This window comes from Emydura macquarii, unplaced genomic scaffold (assembly GCF_026122565.2).
Source record: "Emydura macquarii macquarii isolate MOO-44397 ecotype Brisbane River unplaced genomic scaffold, CSIRO-AGI_Emac_v2 contig_561, whole genome shotgun sequence".
Classification (NCBI taxonomy): domain Eukaryota; kingdom Metazoa; phylum Chordata; order Testudines; family Chelidae; genus Emydura; species Emydura macquarii.
Genome location: NW_027130698.1, coordinates 10,306,816 through 10,318,896, shown reverse-complemented (window position 1 = coordinate 10,318,896; position 12,081 = coordinate 10,306,816). Strand labels below are relative to the sequence as shown.

The following is a 12,081-nucleotide window of genomic DNA, read 5'->3' as shown; positions in this document are numbered from 1 at the left end:
TCCCCCCTTATATATTTCACCTCCCCACCTAGGGCTGCCCACAGGGGGATTGGTTCCTGCCTTCAGGGGGTGGGAAGCCCTGGGGGATGGGTTGCAGAACTACGGGTGTTGTCACCTCATCCATGGGGCTTATTGCTGCTCAGGTTTGGCCTGGTCACCCTGATGGGGGGGGAGCAGTTGGGCTACATTTGAGTGAGTGGGACTGTGACACCATGCATCTGACAAAAGAGGGCAAGTGGGTCCATCCCTGAGAGACAGGAGCCATAACTGTGGGGTGAGTTGTTCATTTTGTGTTGTTTTTATGTACTTTTTCTTTTTATGTTGTGATATTTCACACAGGCAAAATACATGGGGCTCTACTATAGGCAAGATTTAGATTAAATGGGTTTGCTGCTTCACCAGATGTAGAAACGGGGCCAAGTCTCTCATCTGATCACAGGGAGATACATTTTCCCATTTAAACTTTGGGATAGAAATGCATAGACTGAAATATAAGTTAAAAATAAGATGATTCCAAACAGCTAGGGCATTACAGAAACTAATAATCTCTTGGGCAGCTGCCATCCAGATACAGCCACACACACACAAGAGCTAGAAGAAAAGATTTGTTTGTAGAATTTTCTAGTTCGATCGGAGAGCTCAACTCTTTCTGAATGAAAACAGCTTCTGCTATGCTGAGCTGACCTTCTTGATCACCTGATGTAGGCTCAGCCATTAAAGGATAATGGAGACACTGATGGGAACTATGTGATCTTTACTAACACGTAACATACGGTGGCCAACCATCTGAAAATGTGTGTGGCTACGCAGGCAAAGCAACGTTTGCAATGAGTTTTTTTTAGGACAGTTCAGGAGCTCATAATGTTTGCTGATAGAGTTTATGAACGTAGGTGAAAACTGATCCATGGGTGGTTTCAAGCAGTGTTGTGGTTTGAGTCAAACATTTTGCACAGCACACAGCTGAACACACCTTTATTCCCCACATGCATTGCTAGAACAGGTTGCTTGTAAACGCCATGGAATTATGAACTATAGTACCCAACCAGCAGCCGCATCTACTTGGCTGTAACTCAGCTGCAGAAATTTCCATATAAAATGGGCAGCCTAATCTGGTTCAGGAAAACCCTCCAATAAATGCTGTTAATCTCCTTCTAACCATATTTTGTAAATAAAAAGACATGGTCAATGGTCCCACTGAAAGCACAATTCCCAATAATGAGGGAAATGGTATTTACAGAAAGGATTTAAACATTTATTTAGTACCGTAGCATGTGTTTTTGTATATCCTATATGAACCCCTTAATGCAAGGATGACTAATGTATCCATCTAATTAAATTTTTACTGCATTCCAGTGCTTGAGTGTCAAATGTTTGTTTCCAGTTTGCCTCCTCATAACACCGTCAAATAAACCCCCCCTTTTTTATTCAGTGTCTGCCCAAAGCGTCCCAATGCCGTGTGAAAACAAGACATTTTAGTTCATGACGCTGATGCAAACATATTTTCTACCTTCTCTCACCACTTTAGCTTTTATTTTATAATTCTAGATTTGTTTGCCTATTATTGTATAAAATAACCTCTGTATTACACGCCTCTCGGGAAACAATCATTATAGTTTTCAGTTAGAAGATTTTATATATATAAAAAAAAAATGAACTGAACAATATACAATACATGATTTGGTTCATTTGCACTTTTCCCTGTAGAAAGGTGATAGTAAGATAGGTGGTTGAAGACAATTTGGGGAAAAGGTACAACAGGAAAAAACAAGCTTTAATGCTTCTAACAAACAGGACCTTCCTGGAGCCAGGTGAAAAGGTCTAAGAGGCATCTGTAGGTTATGTCACTCTGAATAACAAAGGTTTATAGGTTTGGGGATAAAGCAAGATAACTCCAAGAAATCATACATCACTAGGAAAATAAAGACAAGGTATAATTCAGTCAGTTTTAATCTACCCTTTACAATGCATGCAGGTCATCATGAGATCACCATGAATCCCTTTGTAAGCACTAAGTCATTGCCTTTAATTAGTCTTCAAGTTATAGTTTAAATGCAATGCCCCGACATTTCAATTAGGTATACAAGATAAGATCCCAATAAATGATTTCTCAAGCCTAATATTCTATACCGTAGCCTTCTAGACTAATCACACAATAGGAAATCTTTTTACGATGTGGTAGATGCAAACAGTGGTATTCAGAGTGCAATCTATTAGAGGTCCATGGACATCTCTCTCTTTTATTATCTCTCAGCTTATTATCTGAAAAGATTCTAGGAACCAATCTTTCATTAATATTTTTAGTAATAGAGTTGTGCCAGGCCTACTAGCAACCCCATAGCTAAAGGTCTGTTAGCATTTGCAAGATAAGACTTTGCTTTCAGGAGTTTATAACTCAACTATAAATGATTGCTTTAGGATAGGAGGTCTTGACCCACTAGCAATTTCCACTAATGAATAGAACAATCTAAAAAATAGAAGGGCCACATTTTCAATGGGAACACGAGTTGTTCTTTCTACCTCATATAGATTATTCCTACTTGGGAAAGTAGTTTGGGTTTGTTAATGACCTAGGTCAGATCATCACTTTGTATGGTTACAGTAGGCTCTACAGTTCTTTGTTTTGATCTGTTTTGTTTTTTGAGGGTTTGAAGCATTTGGGGTAAATCAGTAAAATAGTGGCTTTTTAATAACCAATGGGCAGCATGAAGTCAATTTGTGGGTACCTTGGGGCAGGGCAGAGGAAGAAATGAAAGCAATGATTGTCAGGTAGCTTATTAAACATAATCAAGGAGGTGGTGACAGATAGGCCTAAATCTTTTTAATGAAGTTACGTAAATCAAATCAAAGGATCTGAGTGTGATTGCAGTGGGTGAGTGGTGAGCCACTTGAAGTACCCATCAACAGCTTGCCATACTGGGTTGGTAATAATAATTTTCAAGTTGAATTAACTAGTTAATTCTGCAAACATTCTTCTTTTCCCCCCTTCTGTTTTTTCCCAATCTCATTCCTTTGGCATGTTTCCTATTTCTCAAGCAGCAGCTGTGCGCAGTTGAATAGTAAATCAAACACCCTAAAAACTGTTGTTTTAATACAATGCCTAAGATTTCCTGATTCTTTTTTTCCCCCCCTTATTTTTCTTGATAACCACTCTGGCTTATCTTTGTCTGGTAGTAAAATAACTAATTCTGGTAGCAAAAGCCTGACCTGTGTCTTTTTGTGGAAATTAGTGGGTAGGTTAGTGGGTGAAAAGCAAATAAGCCACAAGCAGTTTAGAGAAGTGGATATTAAAAGCTTGTTGTGTTAATAATTGTTAAATACATTTTTTAACATTTCAATGGCAAATGGCTTTTCTCATCAGACTGTCATGTGGCAGAAGCTCTTTCTTTCCTCGTGGTGGTGGTTATGATAAGTCTTTGGAGAAATCAATTTGAAGCTTCCCCACAGCTTCCATTTCTTTCCTTCCCTGGGCCACACATTCCATCAAGTCTTCAGGTGGCCACGGTTGGGCTGAGGCACTTTCTAGAAGAAGGTGCTCCATATCGTAGTGACAGCCTCTCTCAGCCTCAACCACCCAGCTTAATTCCCTTTGAGGCACTGGAGGCTTTCCAGGCCACAGCTTCCATCATTACAGCAGCAGAGTCAGCGTCACAGAGTGAGAGAGGGTGGATGATTCCCTAATGGTAACACTGAATGCTTTGAAGCAGACAATTGACAGTTATCAAGAGCTCGATCTGCCTAAGAAGTTATTGAACTTGCATTATCTCTCTGCAGCTCAGCGTGTATGGTGTGAGACGCTCAATTTACAGCTCTCTCTGATTACAGCAGCGCCCTTTTTTGATCTGAGCTATAGAATGGACCTGCCCAATAGTGAACTCCTCTTCAGTAAAACTCCATCTGTAATGAGTTCGAATTAAATTTGTTGTGACTGCACTTACTACGTGCAAATTGCAATTCCACTGGCACCAAAGCCCTGCTTATAGAGTGAAACTGTCCCGGGCGGAGAAAATGTCTTCACTTCAAGAGAGTCTCTCGTGATCCCTTGTCCTATGAAAAGGGCTTCATCATAACATCATCAAAGGGGAAGGAAGAACATAGGGAAAGGTGTACAAACAATCACATCGCATTGCATAAGCAGCCTTTTCTAATAAGCCTCCGAGAGCACTAGCAAAATCTTTGTGTCGCTCTGCGCACAGCTGAGCTAATAACATTGCCATTGTGACACACTCACGGACAAAAGCCAGGAAATTCGAAGATAAGATGGACAGCACGTCCTTGACTCCAGCCATTGTGAGAAAAAGGCCTGATTATATGAGTGAAAGAGGAAATTTCAGTCTTGGCTTTGAGGTTCACAGCTTTTGCTGATGTCCCTTATGAACTGCCTTCGGGTGTCAGGATATGTGCATGCAGACTGAGTGCAACACCGTAGATGGCACTTGGTGCTATTTGGTTGCATTTAAAAGGGGGGGAAAGGAAGACTAAAAGAAAAATATTTCTATGGGCAGCTGTCGGACTCTCATAAAGCCGTTCCACATAGAACATCATTTCTCTCTCCTGCAGGGAAACCTATGGAGATACAGGGGAACCTCAGAAAATTTCCTCCTGAACTGGATTTGCCCTATTGGGGAATGGGCCATGGGTCTGCTCAGGATCCCTGCAGATTCCCCAGTATCCACAAGAGGCCAGGGCCCTCTGCATGGAAGTCCTGTATCTACATGTCAGCTCTGTGTCCCCATTCCTCCTGTTTCCTGGCTGACCCTGAGACCCACCCCCCGCCACCTTAGCAGGGGGACTGCCTACTACTGATGTAGGGGAGGCATGGAAGTGCAATATAGACTTGGGCCTTTCCCCTCTCCCTCTATTCGCAGAGAGCTGTCTGGGGGAAAACACTGCTGCACCCCCTTTCCATGCCTGGAGGATGTAGCGGCAGGGGGTCAATCCAGCCTCATTTAGGACTGGCTAAGCATGCAAACAGGCATTTACAAGGGCTTATCATTCAAATGATCCAGATAAATACATCATTTGGTACGCAAATTCTATGTAGTTTGCAAAATAACTTACACGTTGTACCGAAAAGACTCAACAGTTTCTTTGGAGCCACCACTCTCTAACTAGCACATAAGTATCTGGGCATGCAGGCTCATTTCAAAACATGGATGATCTCCTGGTAGGTTGCAATAGCTCCGTTAGGTAAATACAAACTCAGGGCACTTTTCAAAAAACGGGTTTTGACCCAGCAGACCTTGGCTGGAAATCAGGCTACCATGCACGTGCACTGAGCCTACAGACTGGGCTCCTCTGCCGAATAAAGGAACGCACAAGCCCTGAAACAATGTGTTGCTTCTTCAAAATCAGCCTTCCTCCTTCCCTCTTCTTCTTTTCTTTCTCTTCTTTCTTGTGTTCAAAAGAACACAAAGGCGCTTTTCTAAGTGAGGATCTAAAGACCTGCAAATTCTGGGCTTAAAAAATTACTTTTGAGTTAAACATAAGAGTGTAAAAAACAGAAGCGTCTGAAATCACCATAGTGGGATTCTTGGGAGCTGCTCTCCCAGGCCCTGATTCCTTCTCTCCCTGGAATCAGAAGGAGTTCTGCCCCACACTTCAAGGGGGCCAGGAATCAGCCCGTATAACAAAGCAATTAATTCTCCCCACCCTCCCCTCAACATCAGGTGCTAAAAAAAATCCTTCTTGGGCTATGAGTTTTTGAGCCAAGCTTCTGGCCAAAACAAACATTCAAGGTGAAGAGAGGGTTCGGAGGACTGGTTAGTCACTGTGCTCCTTCCTATAAGAAGGATTTACGTAGTATGAAGCTGGGCAAGTAGATCAGTTTAGGGGACGGCTGACAAGATATGGAACTTTTTACCTCCTGCAGCTGCTGGTACAAATGATCTAGCCCATGATGGCAAGGACGAGGAGTTGCCACCACTTGATAAAGCTGCCTAGAATAAAACAATGTTGGATGGGTATCCTCATCCCAGGATTCACCATTATAACTGATACCTTTGTTGTCATTACAACAGATCACTGGAGGATTAAATGGGCATGAGGGCTGAACTGCCATTTTGTCCAGAGAACAGAACCCACCAGGGTGTGCACAAAGGGGGGGGGGGGCAAGCAGGGGCACAAGCCTCCCCAATAATCTTCGGGGGCACAAAACTCCTCTGGCCGCAGGGCCGGGGCAGAGGGGGGAGCGAGCTCCTGTTGGGCCACGGGAGCCGGGAAGTGAGCGTCTCCCGGGAACATGTCCCCCGCAAAAGGGTTCAAAGTTAAATTTCTGCACATGCCCCTGGAACACACAGAACAGGTTGAGGCCCATTGGCAGGCAGTCGCACAGCTTGTGCAGTTATCCGTTCTGTGATGAGAGAATTTCAGGCAACTGAAAGTCTCTCAAGTGACTAAAGATAGTTTCCTAAATGGAAATGGCCTGATTTTCAGGGGTGCTGAGCACTCACAGCTGCAACTGGTTTCAGCCACAGATGGGCTTCTCAGTAACCCTGACAATCAGCCCACTTCCTAAATGTTGGCTTTAGAAGCCTAACTTTAAGCACCCAGGGAGAGATTGTCCCAGACACAGATGGCAGCTAGGTATCTAACACCCAGGCATTTCCACTGGGAGTCAGGCACCTTCCCTGCCATTCATGCCTTTGAAACCCCTCCATCCCCTTGTTTGAAAATGTGGGTCTCATAAGCCAGAGCTGTCGAGCCAATACTTTTCACCAGTGCTAAAATTCACTTGAAAGAATGTATTTAAAAATGAATGAACTAAGAGATTATGCATGGATTTGTATGCATGCATTCATTGGCATTGTCTCATACACAACTGCCGCATATTGAATCCTAAATTTGAAGACTCATTTCACAACGCTTTACTGTATATTTTAGTCCCATCTCTGTGTATCTGTATCAGAAGCCCTTATATGTCACCATTCATCTTTCCCCTTGAAAGAGCAAACTTTGCGCAATGGAAAGTGTTGACGTAAACTTTTCTTTCAAAGTGATCCCCCGGGCACTAGTTTTGCCCCTCGCGGGGACTATGTCTGAGGATTTGTCCTTTGAGAAAAGTGAAGGATGTAGCTGGAGTTCAGAATATTCCAATTTGGGATTAACCTGGTTCCTTTTAGGTCTCTGAATGCAGAAGAGGCCTGGTGTGTCAGGCCAGAGTCATTTTGTGGTTGAAGGGAGATGATACGCCACAGTCACCCGATACACAATTGTAATCAGCATGTTGTTTTTAAGAACACGCCACATTCCACAAGAGGGAGATTTTCAAATGACAGTTAGGCGCCAAACACTCATTATCCCTTTATAAATCTCCCGTTTCCCTGCTTTTGTGAAGGGTTCTTTGGGAGCTTTAAAAAAACAACCCACAACAATCTCTCCTCCCCTGCAGTATTTCTTGTTAGGATGATGACAGAGCCCCTCTTTCCTGTCATCCCCTCCCCCCCCTTGCTATCAGCTGGCTAATCTGCCTGACACACAGCTGCAAGAGATGAAAACTGTACTGTTGATAGATGAAACTTTGGATAAGATTACATGGTTTTGAATATCTTGATGACATATTTGTCTGAAAAGTCTTTTAGAGGACAGCCTAATATAAATGCACGGAAATGTTTCTAATGACTAGCATTTGTCTGTGTACTTAGTTTGAAAGATGAACATTAACGTGTTCTTCGGCTGTCATTTGCATTTGTATGTGGAGACAAACTTTTCAATAATCACTTCTTCAAGCTGAGAAGAGTTAACTATTTATTCAAATAGACAGGCCCAAATTTGTCCCTGGTGTAATTCTAATTGCTTTGGTGAAATTACCGCAGTGGTGGAATTTGTGCCAATTTGTGTGTAACGGCATCAAAAGGCAAATGCTGTTGTGTAAGGCCATGTTCACTGACCTCACTTGTGGTGACGAAGGGAGCACAACCGCAAAAAAAAGAGTTTTCAATGAATATTGAAAGGAAGAAAAAAACCCACAAGATCAGGGCAAACCCATCTTTCATGTATTGTGCTGTTCAGAATCCTCATTTTGTTTTGCACTGATGATTTGAATACAAAAAGACTCATTGTCGTATTATTATTTTACAGTTTTGCATCACCAAGTAGTGCGCTAGACACTTACCAGGACAAATAGAAAGGCTTAGAATATAATTTTCAAAAACTTCTAACTGATGTAAGAGACTAAGTCCCATTTGCAAAGGTGGCTTAGGCCTACAGGGCCAGTTTGTCAAAGGTTGTTTAGGTACCTACAGATGAAGATAGGTTCCTAGTGGGAATGAGGTGCGTAAACACCTTTGTGGATCTCACCCTAAGTCACTTTGAAAATCCCAGTAGGTGCCTATCTGCGTATTTAGGCCCCTACATACCTTTTAAAATGTGGCCCTAAGTCACTTTTGAAAATGAGGCTTAGGCTCCTAAATTAATTAGGTGCTTCTGAAAATTTTACCCATGGTCTCTGCACCAAAGAGTTTACAATTCTGCATGTGGAGCCAGAGTAAGCAGATCCCCATTCTAATCAGTGGAGCTCCAGATGGTGCAGAGCTACGTCCACATCAATTCATTTGCAGGATCAGGGCCCCATTTTAGCGACGATTTGACGAGCGAGGCTACTGAACAGGAAAGAGGGGCTCGAGTGAGGGAAGCTAAGCATTACTGCATTAAGATTATGGAGTAACTCGGTCTGGGCACATGCACTCCTGGAGAGTTTGTCTAAAAGTAGTTTAGAGAGAGAGAGAGAGACTCACTTCATTCAAATTATTGTTACGAGCTCACTATGTTAAAGTAATGAGACTGAGCTTGACACAAACACACACAAAAATTTGTGGCACGGCTGCCCCAGCACCTTGAGCTCCACCGTGCACAGATGCTGACGCACATGTGGTCCCTTCCTGAAAGTCCCCACAACTTGTCGACATTCCTTCCCATTGCCCTATGTTCCTCTGTGCTGCAGAGAGACCTTACACATTCTTCTGTGTGACACTGTAGATTGTACTGATTACAGAGCAACAGGAAACCTTCTCATTTTCTTTACGGGGGAGTAGGGAGGCGAAGTCACGTTGCATATGTAATAGGGCAGCAATAAGTATAGCACTTGGCTGTTATACCTGCCCATTTACTTTCCTCATACTCACGAATTAGATATTTTCCCACTGGTCTCTCACTACTATGAGACCTTTGATAATGGCTGCAGTGCTTAAGTGTAGCAGAACTGTTTGTCTGAAGTTTCCTTATTCTTTGGGTTTGTGTCCAGAACATCACATGGTTTTGCTACCCCTTTTAGTATGTAATTTCTTATTTCTCTTAATCGCAGCACTGGATTGCATATGGTTTTATTTGGCAATGTTGCATGGCAATAGATAACACTTCTTTTTGCTTCACCTCCACCTCATAACACCATCTCTGAAGCCCTGCACTTTTTTCCCCGTTGGGAACATTTTGACATCTTGATGGCGTCTCCATAGACTTGCACTGACATGCTGTTAAGAACTTTGTGAAGACACTCTATCCCATTCTAGTGATTGGTGAAATGGCCTTGTCACAAATTATATTTACGAAATATCATTGCTATAAAGCTACTTTCAGAACTGATCTGCTCTACTAGATATATACAAAACGTATGTGGGTATATTTGTTTTTATGTGTAGCGCATGACAAAAATGAAACGAGGCTAAACTACTGCATGTTATGTGAACGTTATGACTAAAAATAAACTTAATGGGCCAATGTTATCTCCAGTGTAACTCATCTGAAGTCAGCGGAGTGGCACAACAAAGGAATTTAGCCCAGACAGATTTGTAGTTTTTGAACCTGGTTTTATCCAGCTTGATAACTTTTCTACACCAGCATCAGCAGTACAGTTTTTTAAACATGAAATCAGGATCAATAATGAAAAAGCTATTGTGTGCGTCGTAAAAATGACCTCTGTTTGAAGAACTGACAACCACCTTTCTAAACCATCTCTCAGCAGGATTGCACATAGGCCCGTGCTTAACGTCAAGCATGTGTTTAAATCCCATTGTTTTCAATGGGACTTAAGTGTGTCCTTTAAGTTAAGCACATAGTTAAGCGCTGTCCTGAACGGGTAGCCTTTTGTAAATGAAGCCTAAAATTGTTTAAGGCCAGCTCCTTCAATATGAAAACTCTAAACAATATTGAAATACAACTCAGGTATTACATTTTTTAAAATTTAAATAGCCGTACTTTATAAGAAACCAAATGTACTATGAACAGTACCCTTGAGTACCCACAATAAATTAATGCCTATCAGGTTTTAAAATATCAGCATAAAATTGAGATTTTTTGCAAGATTCTCCACTGGTTATGAGAAGCTCAGGGAGCAGGAGTGACCCAACCTACTGTCCTTTCAGTGGCGTGGCTGTTCAGTGTGCTAAGTATATAAACAAGTATTTTCCCTTTAAAAAATGGTGCCGCAAACTACTCCAGTGCAATTCATTTCTACTGACAACTACTTTGAGGCTTTAGGAGGGTTTTCTCAAAGTTTGTTAATCACGGCCTCACTGCTAGTGTGTAGCAACAAGTGGTTTGTGGTTGCTTTTGACAACTATGGGAATCAAATGAGGTCTGTTATAGATTATTCAGACTGTTTCTATTTTACCTCCTTGCCACTTTCTCTTGCTCATTAACGACTTCAGCCACCACAAAATATGAATCATGAAAATACAGTGGGTCGAATTCTGCTATCAGTGTAAAAGAATGAATCTGCCCCATTAATATGTGGGACAGTCATTGTTTGAATGAGTGGTACAACTAAAAGAGTCGATACAGATGGTTGTGATACCATTGACAATTTTAATGACCGAAAACAGTTGCCTAAGAATCTAAAATAGATTATTTTTGTACCTAAATCCCCAAAAGTGAATAGTGGTATAGGCAGGCATGCATTTTGAATTTGACCACACAGCAAAGAGTTAATGGGCCAAGTTCCGCCCTGGTTTAGATGCAATGAAGTCCAATGAGGTTCAGTATGCCTATCTTTGCAGACTGAACCTGGAATCTGAAAATCTCATGTTCTTTCTGCCTCTCACAGCATCATGCAATTAGATTTCAGCTGACAACTTTGTTGACGTATGAGGCAGAAGAAAATCCACTCCACGCAGGTGCTGAAAATGTGGTTTGTTCAGGAAAGGGAACAGATAAGAATAGAAGACACATGGAACAAGACATTTTTACCTCGATGCTTTTCTGACCTTTGTCATATATTACTATTTATTATTTGTATTGCAGTGGTCCTAGCCATGGACCAGGGAACCCAAACACAAAACAAAAAGATGTTCCCTGCCCCAAAGAACTTACAATCCAACCATCAGTATGGTCTATGCAGCTGTTCCAACTGCTGAACTGCTTACAAAATTATTTGTGTAGCTTCAGAATCAGACCCTCAGTAGGACTGAGTTTCCCACGTATTCTGGAACAACCTTTCCATCTATTAATTTTTGCGATTAGGAAACATGAAATTTAGTCAACTTTTCCATCCAAGGAATTTCATGTTACATATTATTTCAAATGACTGAAATGGGTTATGTACACATTGGAATGGGTGAACTTTTACCTTTCCTATTGCAGGTTATCCATGACATCCTGGGAAATCATTGACTTCGCAGCTATTGACATTTGGGGGGGAAGGGAGAGAGACGGAATTTCATCTTGCAGGAAATGCTGACTCAGAGATTTCTTAAGAAAAATCTACTTTCCGAGCTGAGGAAAGAGAAATTCATTATTTGTTCATCTTGGTGAAATCTAATTGTAATATTTATATTCTGTATTAATTTGATTCAGTAAAGATTTCCGACATAGGCAAAGAAGACAATTGTAATAATTTGTTCTGAAGTTTTTATTATTATTGTGTTTTGAATTCAGGTAAAAAGAATATTAAAACTTGCAGACATTTTTCTCTCCTTGCATTTAAGGATGACGTTGCTAAAAACATAATGGGTAAAACTCTAGCCCCAATGGAAATCAATGGTAAAACTCCTATTGGCTTCAATGGGATCAGGATTTCACCCATTAGGTATAGGGAGGTTCTTGGCTGGTGTAAATTGTTGGAGATCAATTGGAATGCCAATTTATACCAGC

General features: G+C 41.6%; 1 long non-coding RNA gene across 1 annotated transcript in view; it reads left to right on the top strand.

Moving 5' to 3' along the window:
- The window catches only part of LOC137147771 (uncharacterized), a 317,615-nt gene extending 305,810 nt beyond the window's left edge, over positions 1–11,805 (top strand). Inside the window, exon 3 of the long non-coding RNA XR_010918340.1 lies at positions 11,572–11,805. This is a non-coding gene — a long non-coding RNA (uncharacterized lncRNA). The remainder of the gene's footprint in view (positions 1–11,571) is intronic.
- Positions 11,806–12,081: the final 276 nt, after the last annotated feature.